Here is a 14,285-nt window from a genome sequence, read left to right as displayed (position 1 = left end):
TGAGTCTGAAAGCACTGGTGAGAAATAGCCGTATGCGATCAGTATGAGTTTCCAAGTCATTGTTCTCCTGTTTTGTGCTGCTGCTGAGGTGTGGCCCTGTGCTCCCTGGAGAGTGACCGAGCTGCTCAGAAGGAGCCTTTCCAAAACATACAACGTCGAGCCCTGTTCCTGAAAGTTAATCATGGCAGAAAACGCTTTAATTAACTCAATTAGCCAGACAGTCCATCTGGACTCTTGCAGTGCTTGGTTAAATCCCATGAAATGAGGTCACAGCTCTGGCTGGGGGACAGGGATGGATGCCTGAGAGCCCCTCAGGGATGTGCTGCGGTCTCCAATCCCTGGTGGTGCTGGTGGCATGGGCAGGGGGTTGTTGCTGGCAGCAGTGCTTTCCTAATGCTGCCATACTTGCAGAAAGAGGGAAGTTTTTCCAGGGAGCACATAGAGATGTGGGTGCGTTGTCATTGCAACTAGCGCAGTGCCACAGCCTAGCGGTGGATCTCGGGACTGGACTGATTGTCGTCTCTCCTCTGCCCCTAATTACTCAGCTCCTTTTGCAAGCCTGAGACTGAAATCCCTTCGACTTGAGGAGTTTGGAGGTCATTGAGAGCAATAGCCTCTGCTGCAGCTGGTGGGTGAGCAGCGCTTCTGCACTTGTTTCAGCAACTTGCCCACCAAATAGCTGGGGGACAGAGGAATTTGGGGGTGCAAACTCACCAAGCACAGAGGGATGGATGGATGGATGCTGTGTAGCTGCTTGGAAGCGCGACCAGCCAGAGCAGCTGGTGCTTCCCTAGCTCCTGCTTGGGCTATTAATAGGAGCTGTTAAAATGTGCACTGAGGCCAGGGTGTGGGACATGACCAGGCATGGAAACAGTGAGCAGGAACCTTTCTCCCAGCATGCTGCTGGAACAGAGGAATGCAGGGATCTGGGGACTCCAAGCGTTTAACCCCCTCTGTGTGATTTCCCTGCAGCAGGGGGTGACCTCTCTGTCGCAGCTTTACCCCGTGTCTTGACCTCTGTTTTAAATGTAAATGTGCTGGGGAGAGGAGTTAATCTCCTGTTACAGGAAAGCTGCTTGCCTTGCTGCTGCTGGCTGCCTGGCCATGGTGGGAAGCCCAGCGTGGTGAAGCAGAGATGCATCCTATGGGCAATGTGGGCTGTGGAGGTGGCATTTCCCTGCAGAGCTGCATGTCTTGAAGGCTTTTGCTACCAGCAGATAGCACTGTGCCCAGGGAGAAACTGAGGCACAGAGCACCAGCATCACCTGAGGTCATTGTGATCCCAGCATCAAACCATGGTCAGTGTATTTGTGGAGTCTGTATGTCCAAAAATGGGCTCCAGAATAAAGTGAGGAAAGTATTTGGGGGGTGAGGAGGGAAATTGCGCCCAGTTTGCCCTGCAGTCAGGCAGGAGGAGATAAAAGGAATGAAAATATTTGCAGTTTGGCCTAATTTTTCATGGGTTGTGAATGGGAAGCAGTGATGCCAGCGCCTCATCAGATGGTCTGCTCACTTGTAGGGGGCAGGGAGATGTTTTGCTTCAGAAACAGGCAGGTGGTTCCTGCTTTAATGCTGCTTCAGGCAATCTAGCTCATGAAAGCAGAGCAGGAGGTAATTCCCTGCATGGAGGCAGAGATGGGCTGCGGCTGCCAGGTGCAAATGCTGCACGCTGAGGAGGGGCTGCTGTTCCTTTGTTTTTACACACTGTTGGACCCCATGAGGTTCAGCCTGGCCAGACCCTTCTCTCCCCTCAGTTTTGTCTCAACCATGGCTATGCACTGACCCATTGTCCAGCTCGCCAATGAAGCTGCCAAGCCCAGGATGGTGGGACCTGAGCAGAACTGCACAGTCTTGTGTCAGGGCAACCTCCGCTCCATTTCTGCCTTCTTTCAGGCTCAGCAGCAAAGGAAACCCGTGCTCTCTGGCAGAAGCCCAGGCCATTCTCTTTACAGGGCTCCTGGAGGCTGAAGCTATTCTTAGCAGTGCTGTAGATAAAGCTGGGCCTGGCCCCGCCATGGATGGGGCAGCACACAGGCCTACTCACCCACCTTGTGTCAGAAGCAGTGTGAGAGGAGCTGCTGGGCCCCAGCACAGCACTATTTGCCTGTCAGTTTCATGAAAAAGAAACCATATTTTTATCCCCTTCCCCTCTCCAAAGTGCAGGTAGTTTTAGAGAGATTTGAGATGAGCCCCAGCTCATCTGGCTAAGCAAGTGTTTGCTCCTAAATGAACCATGCAGCAAAAGAAATAGCTGATTTTGGAGGGCTGTATTTTACGTTGCAACACTACACTGGGTCTCTTGTTGCGTAGTGAAACTGCGGTCTGTAGAACTTGGAAATGGTTCTTTTCATCACCCCGGTGTATTTGTTTTACACTCCAGTATTAAAACCTTGTTAATTATCCTGTTGAAAACAGCTAACAGCAGTAAACACAAAATTAGAAAGAAGAAAGTCCCCCAAAAGCCGACTTCATTGTGAATGCATGCAGTGTGCTTTGGTCAATATTTGTCATACAGGATCTGTAAATGTTATTTACTGGGATCGTGCATGGGAAACCCCTCTGAATTCTGTGTAAAAGCAGAACTGGGGAGGTTGTAAATGCTGGGGGAAGTTGCCTTTCTTTTGTTTTTCTGGACCGTGTAAGAAGTTTCCATTTGTTTTCTGCTAATTGAGACCTTGTGTCATCCGTCTAAATATAAAACTATCCCAGTGCATCAGCTGTGCCTTGGCTTCCATTTCTCTTACAAGAAGGAAAAAGAAAAGATAAAGTCTGTCTGCATTTATGTGATATGTAGGCTCTGTTCTCCCGTCAGAAGCTTATCTGATTCCGCTTGTCCATGCAGAGGCTTGCAGGTGTCTGGGTGCTCTGATATGTGCCTGCACTGCTTGTCCCTGCGGAGCAGAATTTGTGCTTTGAGATCCTCTTCTGAAAGAAGAGAGGACAAGAAGCTGGTGTGCTACTGAATGATGCTCAGAAAAGGAGGGGTTGTGCTGGCAAGGATGACTGTGGGTGGTATGTTGGTCAGTTCTAGCCAAAACCTGGTTGCTAGAATCAGGCTGCTTTTAGAGCCCAACCCACGCCTTAGATAGGGAGTTACAATTGAAATATGAATATAATGATGGGTATTAAAGCAGCTGTGAAGCGGAATGAGCACTGCGTTGCTCGGATGGAAGTTGCTTTCCATAAAAATCAATAAATGAAATAAGTTCTTTCTTGCAAAAGGCCACTGCTCTGGTTCCTGTCCCTAAGTACAGTTGTGGTTTTTTCACCCATTTGTTTTTTTAACTGTCACTTTCTCAAATCAGGCATTTCTCCAGAGACAATGGACAAGATTTAGGTTTTTCTCTGTCCCACTGGATGGCTGTCATGAACAGCTTTGCCTTTTTTTTTCCTCTGTCATGGGTGCTTTTGTGTTGGCCTAAGACAACCCTATACCACGGCTGATGCTGTTAACTCTGCTTCACCCCTAATTCAAGCTGCAGTAATCTGAAATTCAGCAGTGTAGTCTGTTACCATAGAAATCTCAGCGGGGATAAATTTAGCACTCTGCTTTCAGGCTCGAGCAGGGAAAGCTGAGCAGCTTGCCCATGTTGCTCACAGGCTTGCATTTTGGGCAGCTTTCACTCGAACTGATGGGGAAGCAGCAGATGAGAGGTGAGGTCTGTCTCCTTCAGCCTTGCCTGGAACTGGCTTTATCGAGAAAGCAAAGAGGGAATTACTTCTTCTTGTGCCCTCTGCTCTCCATGGAGATTTGTCTGTTTTTCAAGGAAGGCTCCTGTGAAGAAGACCAGGAGACGACAGGGATCAGTCACTGTGATTTAATCTGCAATGGGAAGGTGTTTGGGTGCTGCAAGATAACAGTCTGGGAGAAAAAGTGCGGTGCAGAAAGTGGCAGAAACTGATTCCACTGAACCAGGGCAGCTCTGCTTTAAGTGAGGGAAAATCTTTTATTACTTTCAGTGTCTTTCAGGTGTTCTTTTAATTTTGCCTGTTGACCAATGCTGTAAAAACCGTGCCCAAGAGTGAGCCCTGCTTTGTCTGGGATTGGGGCCGATTTTGGGCAGATTTGGCCAAATTTTTGGAAGTGGCTATTTCTGTGCCCAAACGTCCTGCTAAGTAAAGGCTGCTTTCCCTGAAACGAAGGGGCTGGCAGCCTCCCAGCACAGAGAAGCAGTGTGTCTTTGACATTGTGTGCCGGGGAAGTCGCACAGAATCGGCTTGCGGTATCATTTCATACCACATTAATTTTGAGTGCTTTGAGAGCAGCCAGGCAAGAGCCTGGTGCCTTTTAACTAAAATAAAATTCGACAGTTCAAAGTATGTCGCTTTCTTTGCAGATAAACCCTTCCAAAAATGCTCTGGTCTTACAGTAATGAAATTGGTTTCTTATCAGCTATCTGACCCGCGATGATGAGATCAAATGGCTTTTACCTGATGCGGCTGAAGGAACGACCTCTGATGCACAGGGTTGGGTTGTATTATTTTGTTTTTTTTTTCCCCCCCTCTTGGCACTATTGATGTTATGAAAGCAATTTGACCTGCTGATTGGATTGTGTCTGGCATCCCTGATCCCCCAGTTGTGTTCCCCGTAGTTAATTTGCAGGTTGCCTAAAGCCTGCATGCAGTTTTGCAAGGTTTTAATTTAAGGGATAACTGTAATTAAGTGATTTCAAGAAGGCACGGTATTTGCTCTTATGTTGCATAAACAGTGGGCTGTTTTGGTTTATCTTCCACCTCCTCCTGGCTGACAGACATCGTGTCTGCACCTGGGAAGCTACTTCTGTTCAAATCCTGTGTGTGGGATGAGCTGTGTTCTAAAAGGTGAGGACTTGGCTGCTGAAAACCATCTGAAGTTGGCCATGTAGCACGCTCTGAGTTGAACCAGAAGTGCTTTCCCATACAGGTATGCGACTCACAGTGTTTGCAGATGAGATCAAATTGGAAGCACAGAGGGCCAAGAGTGAAAGCAGGACTGGGAGGGGAGTTAGGCAGCTTCTGCTCTTCAGGAAGAAGAAGGGTGAGAAGAGAGCCTTCGTGGTGTGAACTTACTGCACAGTCCCTGAGAGGAGTCTGACCAAGCTGTGAGTTGGAACTGGATGAGGCCCCTTCCAACCCAAGCCTATGATTCTAAGTTAGCAGAGCATTGATTGCTTATGGCTTTTTGCAGCAAGTCCTAACCCATGCCCTGTGTTGGAGCAGATATCTGCCCTCACATCTCCCTCCTTCATCTCAGACTGCACACTTCTGCCGCTGAGGAATGGTGTAATGAGCTGCAGGTTTGCTCCATAGGCATTGTGCTGCTCTGAGTGAGCCTTTTAGCATGGATTCACAGACCAGGGTTGAGTCAAGCACAGGGGCATCCCCTTTAGGAAGTAACCAGCAGTCTGGTTTGAGCAGAGCATATTTCTTTCTTGCTTCTTAGGGACGTGGTTTAGTGGGCACAGTGACAATGGGTTGGCAGTAAGATCTCGGTGGTCTTTTCCAACCTTAGTGATTCTGTGGCTCTGATTTCACATGAGAGACTGTCAGCTCCAACAAACAGTTAAGCTGCTGAAAGCCAGGCACTGGAGGGGATCTGCTTTGGAAATGTTTATTGGGGCAGTGTGCTTAAAAATGCTGTCTTGAGGAATTTTGTTGCAGCGTGCTGATTGTGTTTGTTTCTGCCTAATTCAGGCTCGTGATAGGTTTTGGTTCTTGTCAGCATTTTCAGCATAGCTGAAAGCATCGTGTAATCCACCAACAGATCAGTACCTGGGCTAATCAGCAAGGTGTGTAAGAACATTAAATCAAGGTTAAGCTCTCGCATGAGCTCATCACCTGGATGAGTTCTCCTGTCTGGTAATCCAGAGAGGTTTTATTTGTTAGATAGAGAATCTGGCTGTAGACTGTGGCTGCAGAGAACACCCAGGCAGTGAGCTGGAAACAAACCCCTCTTTTTTCTTGAAGGAGGCTCCCAGCTGACTCTCCAAAATAGGTCAGCAGCGAGCTCAGCTGACTCGGGCTGCAACAGCATCCTGGCTACCTTCTCACAAAGCCGTTGAAGTGGGTGACCCAAGGGTGGCTGCCACGTCCCATCCTGACTGCAGCATCTGTGGGCTTGAGCAAAGCCTTCTCTTTTCCAGTGTTCTCCTGTTCAGCAGCTTGGGTGAGTCTAGAGGGCCAGGCAGGGCCTCTGCCATTCTACACACAAAGAGATGGCCAGTGTCAGGGAATGTGTCCTGGTTGAGTATGTGCTGGCTGGGGGGCAAGACGGAGTGAAAGTGGAGAGCTAGCTCAACTCTGGAGCTTCTTATTTTCCTCCCTCTGTATAAGGTTCGCTGCCAGCATCGCCAGCCTGAGTGACTTTCCTGTGCCTGCCCTCCTATACCATGCTAGCAAGACTGGTTTCCCAACATCACAGCAAGGAAAGCAAGCACGTGGTTGCACTAGCAGCTCATCACAGCTGGGGACAGATACGTCTTTCCATCAAAAAGAAAATTAGTGGAGGGTGATGGAAATGGGACTCTGAAGTGTTGATGCTGTGCAAGCTCTGTCATCGTTTCAGCTTGAGGTTTTCAGGGACTCGGTCACCTAGCGTTTGATGGCTCTTGAAGACCAAATTTACATCTAAATCTAAATTATCTGGGTAAGGAGATGCAGCTGGGACTGTGGCCCTGGGCATAGCAGTGGCAGTGAGTTCCTCCTGGTTTCCCATGGAAAGCTTTTCACAGTGCTTCAGATTCAGTTCATAGTATCCAATCTAAATCTCACCTGGTGCAACTTGAAGCCTTTTCCTATTCAATCATTAAGCTTGGAAAATACCCTCAAGGTCACTAACTCCAACCATCCCCTTCTTCCAAAGCAGAGGATAAAGGCTGATCTACAGAAGAGATAGACACTCCTAAGGAGGAGATAGAAGTCTGTGTCCATGGCTGGATTGTGGCACTGAAGATGCAGTGTTGTGGGTTTCTTTTCTCTCTTGTCACAGATTCCCTGTCTGAACTAGTGCTCTGAACTGGCTCATTCCCTTTTTTGCAAGATCAATATATCCATGGTTTTGGCTCTGAGCATACCTTCAGAGGGACTGCAAGGGTTAGGAGGAAGAGCTAGGGTTATTACTGACCCCTGCAAAAGTTGCTTCCATCGCCACATTTAAAAGCAAGAAAATACTTTGTTGTGCACCAAACCACTCTGCTTCTGAGCTGATAGCAAGTTAATGAGGCTAATGCAGAGGGCAGGGAAAGTTGCCCGGATGCTTACAAAGGCAGTGCCTGCTGTGCTCCTGAAGTGCTGGCACTTCGCCCTCCTCAGCCCCAGCAAACATCCTCTGGGCACACACAGGCGTCAGGAGCCTGGGTGGGAAGGTGCTTGTGCTGAAGTTGCTGATATGTGCCTCGCAGCAGTGATTCCCAGATCAGCCTCTTCTTGTTAGCGTGCTGCTTGGCTCATCTCAGTGCATTTACAGACACCTGGTCTGATCTGTGCCCCACAAGAGCTGGCTTGCTGCGCTCCTGTTCCCTTCAGGGGTTTGAAACTCGGGTTTGTGCTTCTCTGCTTTGCTCCTGGGAGCCCTGCAGTGGGTGTGATTCTGAGATTTCATGCTTTTGCTGGTCCCAGCCGGAAGAAACTCCCTGCCTGGTGCAGGAGGCACCATCTGCAGCTGTGCAAGAACCTTAGGGCTTTAACACCTGAGCTAGGGAGTGCTTCTCTCTTAGAGGAGAATTGTGTGGACAGCAGAAAGAAGAGGGTTAATGGAAACTGAACTGTCTGCTCTGAAAGCAGGCCTGGTGAGCATCAAACAAAGCTGGTGAGAGCCTATCAGCACCTTCATACCTTTTCAGGTGTTCTGAACCTTCCTCACCATAGAATCATAGCATCATTTGAGTTGGAAGAGACCTTTATAGATCATCTTGTCCAACTCCACAAACCATCCCAGAATTTCTTTGCACAGAGGGTGATCCCATGTTGGGGTGGGCTGCCCAGGGAGGTGGTGGAGTCCTCATCGCTGGAGGTGTTCAAGAGGTGTGTGGACATGGCACATGGGTTAGTAGTGGGCCTTGATGCTGTTGGATGATGGGTAGTCTTAAGGGTCTTCTCCTGCCTGAAGGACTGTATGATGCGACCATACTGCTTTACACATGTTGCATCTCTTCATCCAAGAGTAGAACAAGACTCTGGCAGAAAAGCAAGGTTTCCAAGGTCTCCCTTTTGTCAGGATTTAGAGCTGCCAATTATTTTGGATCCCTTCCTGTAGGTAACCTGCCACTTGTCCCTATCTGCTCTCCTCCACCTTTGTCTGGCAGCTCTGATATAGGACATTCCCATTGTGTTGTGTAACCTGGACTTGGTGGCATGCTGTGTTCTTCAGGTGGGTGACAGTTCCCAGGCAGCTTGGCAGCAGCTGCTCTTACCCCAAAGATACCATATCTGTATTTAGTCACTTGCCTATCCATCTCCAGCATTGACTTTCAATGAGACTCGTGCTCCAAAGTCATTGCTATAAAAGGAAGCTTTCCCATCCTCCCTTCATTGCTCACAAAGGGTAGCTCACCCAGTGGGGAAGCTGTAATGGATACCCTGGCTGGAGGTGCCAGCAGACGCCAGGAACACGTGCTCAGCAATTATTACATTTTTTTCCCCTGCAGTGCTGCCGTGCCCCCAAGTGCTGCTAGCTGAGTTGCTCACATGTGCCAAGTTCCCAGCCTTGCATTGCCCAGCACTCTGGAGCCAGCAAAGAGCACCGTGCTTGTAGAGAGCCCTAAATGGGAGCAGCTTACAGCTCACTGCATGCCAGCATACTCAGGGGAGGATGAAGATGGGAGTGTGGAGCATCCTCCTGACATTCCTCTGGCTCCCCACTGCCCATCCCACCAACAGCAGTGTCCTTAAGTCCTTCAGGGACCTAAAATTTGATGAATTTGCGTAAACCTCATGGTCTCCCTGGGGTTTTGCTCACCTCCTGCTTTGCTCTTTCTTCATTTTTCCTCTCTTGAGATTCACCAGGCTGTGTGACCCAAAATGCTTGGTCCAGGCTTCTAGAGAGAAAGCGGTAGTGGGCAGCTCTTCCCTGCCTGACCTACGCTTGCTGAGAGAGTGGAAAAAGCAGGCACAAATCTGGATGGTCAGGGTGTTTTCTGCTATGTGTGTTTTGAGCAAATAAAGGACAGTGCCAGCTGCCCAAGGCTATGTCATATCCTGTAGTCATAGAATGGCTTGGATTGGAAGGGATCTCAAAGATCATCCAGTTCCAACCTCCTGCTTTGGGCAGGGTTGCCAACCACCAGATTAGACATTAGATCAGGTTGTACAGGGCCCTATCCAACCTGGTCTCGAACACCAGGAGGTGTTAGGATGAGGCAAGAAAATCCTGAGGAAGGACTTGAAGATGAAGAATCTATAGGGTGAAAACCAAGTTCTTAAATGAGATAGTGACATGGCTTAGTCTGTTTGCTAATATGGCACACTGCAATAACAAAATCTGGTTGATGTTGTAACTCAAACCACTTCTAATTTTTAAGGAGAGCCAAGAGATCTTAACTTTGGAGAAGTAAAAGGTAGATGAAAAATAATTAGCAGCAAGTGACTGGAGTTGCTCTTGGAGTTGTTTTTGGCTTTGGCATGGGAAGTTGAAGGAGTATGATGACTGATTGATGAGATAGTCTTTCTACACCTTCCACCTTACAGTCTGTGGCAAGATGCAGCCCTGATGTGCCTGATAGCTTGGGGTTGATAAGGAGAGGTGATCCCAGCCTGGAAGCTGCATCTTGTTAAAGGGTACATGCAGCTAGAGCAGGGAGATTTCCTCTGAACTCATCCTGCAGGCTTAGGGTTTGATGGGCTTTTTAAATAGTACCCAAGGAGAAGGTCATGCTGGGAGGTGTGGGATAGGGAGGGAAGAGCTTCCTCCTCCCTACCACCCTTTGCTGACATGAGTACTGCACCTATCACTCTTCTTTTGGATCCAGAAGGACCTGGCTCCATCTCCACCCCAGTACTTGGTACTAGCTGGCCCAGTGGGCCCTCCCAGGTCTTATCAGCAAAAACTCTTGGCAGCCACGGGATTTCCATCACCGGCTGTTGTATGAGCACAGGCTCACTGCTGCCATGCTTTTCTCTTCCACCTTGTTGGAAAGGAGCTGGTGCTGGTGGGATTTGCAGCCCTGGAGCTTTGGAAAGGATGGGACAGAGCAAGCCAAGGGTGTTTTCATGCAGCTGGTTTGGGAAGTGCAGGAGGGGCCTCTCAGAGCTCTTGTGCCACGCAGGAGAGTTGGCAAAGACAGAGATGACCTTTTCTTGCAGCATGTGGTGGAGGCAAGCACACAGATGCTGGTGGGTGATATCTTGTCCCAGTCTGTGTGCTGCTCACACTGCTTGGATTTTCCCCACGCACTGCAGTGAGCATTGGCCATGGTCAGCAGTGCTGATGGTGCTCTGTGGAGTTGTGCTTTTTGCCCCATGCCTGGGGCTGCTCCTAGGAAACCACCCCAGTGCTGGGAGCAAAGCCTTCCCCCTGCCCCCGGGGTTTTTTGATTCTACGTGTTTTCATGCTTTAGTTGTGTTCCTTTGCTCACAGACATGGAGCTTACCCTGCCAGTGGGTATTTCTCCTGAAATTGCTTTTCTCTACTAATCCAGTTTAGTGTGGCTGAGATGCCTGTGCTACATCTTTGATTTGTAATTCAGTGGTGATTAAATTCTCTAGATAAGATACGGGCCTTGTTGTTGATCCAGCATGAGAATTGGGCTCAAATAAAGGTGCACTGCCAGGGAGGCACAGCTGGTGGTGGTAATGGCCATTGTAAGCAGCCAGAGGTGGGTACATGCTTTGTCCCATGCTATGGCAATGGGACTGGCTCTGCCAATAGCTGGGAGCAGTGAGGAGGATGGGGCTTGCTGCTGTCCCCATAGGGCTGGGCTGGGCATGGTGACGGCTCTGCGGGGCTGAGCAGAGAGGAATGGAGTGCTGAGTGGTGGCAGCAGGCCAGGCTGCGTCTTGGTTTCCGGCCTGAGCCACCCCAGAGAGTTTGCTGAAGTTCCTTGTAACCCTTTCTGTGCCGTTTCATGTTCTGAGACAGAAGCTTGTTGGTTGCAGTGGGATGTGGTGGGTTGCCAGCAAGGCTGCTGTCCCTCCACCACATGACATAGTGCTGCTGGCCTCATTCCTAACCCCAGCTAACACAAAGCTGAATCCACTCTGTAAGTCACCGCTGCAGACGGTGGTGTGATTCCCTTATGGGTGAGTCACAGGATGTGAGTCCAGTGGCTCATGATGTCCCCTGGGGTGCAGAAATCCAGCAGATGGGGCAGGCAGGACAGCTCTCACCCTGTACAGTGCCAGCACAGGGAGAAAGTGAGCTCTTTTTGGTGCTACTGGCTGGGGGTTGGGATGAAACAGCCCCATGGTGCTCCTGTCCATAGCAATGCAATGCTGGGTGCTTCTGTGCCCTAGAAAGGTGGTGAGAAGGAATATGGTCCTGTCAGCAGCTGTCCTTGTCGATGCTTCCCTAAAGCTTTGCTGAGCCTTAACCTTTGTTCAGGGCTCTTCTCCTCATCCCCACGTCACCCCCAACATGGATGTGCAGGGGGGAGAGCTGTTTGCCCCCCTTATCCTTTCCTCCATTCAATAAGGATGCTGTTTATCACTGTGGGTAAACAGATGGAGGTAGGGTTTTTCCTATTCTGTATTTAAAGTGTTTTCTGATGAATTTACAGACCATTGTCTCAGCACTTTCTAAACAATTCTTGCCCTTGCAACCCATGTTTCTCCCCACCCAGCACTTGCCCGTCCGCTTTTATTCTCCCATAATCCAGGTTTGAAGCAGCAGGCTTGTTCTTTCTGAGCTTTTTGCCCTGGCTCTGCATTCAGAACCATTTAAGGTTCGCCCCTTGGAGCCACTAGCCCCAGAACACCGATCCCTTTGCAGTTCCTCACATTCCCCCCCCCCACCGAAAACTGCAGTGGAGTGAATGCACACCCGTCCTCCCACATGTGTGATAGTGCTGCTACATCCAGAACAGGCTGAGATAGAAACAACAGAGGAAATAGCTTTCCCTAATCAGTCATTTTTAATGTACATTCTTGCTGTCTTTGGGGAATTTGGGATGTATGTAGGGTTTATTTTTCCAGCTGTTTCTCCACACGGTCACATCTGCCACAGATCTTTAACATAAAGCTTGCAATGTAGTGATGGAAGTACTGGAATGGGGAGCATCCCTGCTTGTGCCAGGCACAGCGAGGCTTATGGATACGTTGGTGCACAGCTCTAACTACTGATAGCAAAAATATTTGACACTGGACTTCCAGGCAGGTATTTGAAAATACATTCATGGCTTGAACTTTGATTCATAGGAAAGTTATTTGTCTGGTTTCTTTCTTGCTCAGAAAAAAACTGTGCAATGCTCACAAAGTGGGGGTGACCTTTGAGTTGTCGGAGTGTTTGTTTTGTCTGTGTTTTGGTTGTGTGCAATAATTGCTAATATTGGGAAACATTTACCACTTCAGCTGTTGCTGTGACAACAGTGCTGAACGCCCACATTGTGCCCAATTAGAGCTGCAGAGGGCTTTAATAGAGCAAAACTCCTGCAGGATCTTACCATGTTTCTGCACAGTTATGTCATGGCAGGCAGTGAGTCTTTGCACAAAATGTGCAATCCCAAGCAGTGGGTGATGGTGTTTAGCAGTATTGCTTGCTGTGTTGGTGCTGTGCAAAGATGTGAGCTGGACTGGCAGCACTTTTCTGAAACGTGCCAGCTGAATGGAGCATCTTTCCTCCCTTCCTTGCTTCCCACTGCACGTCTGCTTAGTGCCCTTTCTTACTGCTGTTCTCCAAGTTCCCTGTCTTACCCAGCTCCTCTGATAAGCCCAGTTCTCAGCACCTGTAGTGTCCTCTCCCTGCTGAGTTCCAGCAGAACCCAAAACAACGCACGTCTCAAAGGGAAAAGTGTTTGTGCAAAACTTCTCCCTTTCTTTTCTGTCTGCAGCCTCCTGCATCCTTACGGTGACTGCATTCCTGGCATACCAGACTTTAGATGGCTTGAGAAGCATCTCGAGCAGGCTGGAGTATCTCCTGCTTTGACTCTCCCTCCCTGGATGCAAATTTCCTCTTTCTACATTCCAGAAAAGGGTATTGATTCCTTCAGGGCCTGCTCCTCCTTGTCTCCAGACCTGCAGATTTAATAACAGCCAGCTGCAGCCCAGGCAGTTGGCGGCCAAACACTGTGCTTGTCTTCACATTCCCATTATCTCCATGTTCCCAGCAGAGCTCTGCCTTCTAAGGAATTTAGGTTTGGGGTTATTTTCCACTTGATCTGGTTTTGAAGCAGGGGAGAAGACTGCATGAAGCAAGGAGGAAGGGAGAGCAGCGATAGGAGAGGATTTAAAGTCATTTGGGTTGCTGAATTCAAGCAGGGAATTTGGATTGATATGGCTTTTGATTGCGCAGGGCTTTATTTGTGAGCCTCTCTTTGGTTCAAACCTGAAAAAGCAAAGTGGGGCTGAGGGTCTGTGCTGCAGCTTCAGCTAGCAGAGAGGCTGCAGACTTGCTTGCCTATGTGCTCCTGACCCTCCTGGCCACCCTCCAAGCTCCAGCACAGCTCAGTGACACCAGAGGAGCTACTACCAGCGCTTGCATCAGCCACTGTGCTGGTGGTCAGAGAGAAAGGGTAAGAGAGCAAGCATGGAAGAGGATAGCAATGCGAAGCCATGTAGCGGAGGAGAACATGCACCTGTGCTATGGCGGAGGAAGAGGTTTGCATCTGCAGGTGATGTCCCACCAGGCTGCATCTCTGGATGGTCCTTTTGGTGAGGTCTGGGAAAATGGCTGAAAGTGTGCATAGATTGAGTGTTGCCTTTGAGATCAGTTGTGCTGCTGGTGCCTTGAGAGAAGCTGGTGAAAGCAGAGAGAGCTGTTTGTATGAGGTGGAGATGTGCAGCAGAGTCATGCAAGGCCAGACTATCCTTGCTGACCAGACTTAGATTATTAGGAGTACCAAGGTAATCTATCATGATGCTTTAAGGAGAATATGGCAGTGTGACTCCTGCACATGGTCTTGGGCAGCCTGCTCCAGGTGTCCCCCCTTGAGCGGAAGGGTTGAGCCAATTGTCCTCCACAAGTCCCTTCCAACCATAATTATTCCATGGCTCTCTGACAGGAGGAAGTTTCCCTGAATCAGCATTGCAGGGCCAGCACACAGGTGCAGATGGCTTTTTATCTGGAGTGCTTCTTTGATAAGCAAATGGGAAAGGAAGGATGCAGCTGCCCTAAGTCAGCCTGAGGCTGAAGCAGTGACACGTGCTGAGCTCGCATC

At 49.2% G+C, this 14,285-nt stretch overlaps 1 protein-coding gene across 1 annotated transcript in view; it reads left to right on the top strand.

The window, feature by feature from the left end:
* SH3BP4 (SH3 domain binding protein 4) overlaps positions 1-14,285 on the top strand; it is a 30,235-nt gene that overhangs the window by 824 nt on the left and 15,126 nt on the right. The gene's annotated exons all lie outside the window — the stretch shown is intronic.

The sequence above is a fragment of the Meleagris gallopavo genome, chromosome 7 (genome assembly GCF_000146605.3).
Source record: "Meleagris gallopavo isolate NT-WF06-2002-E0010 breed Aviagen turkey brand Nicholas breeding stock chromosome 7, Turkey_5.1, whole genome shotgun sequence".
NCBI classification, from domain to species: Eukaryota; Metazoa; Chordata; class Aves; order Galliformes; family Phasianidae; genus Meleagris; species Meleagris gallopavo.
This window is presented reverse-complemented; position numbering and strand designations above follow the sequence as displayed.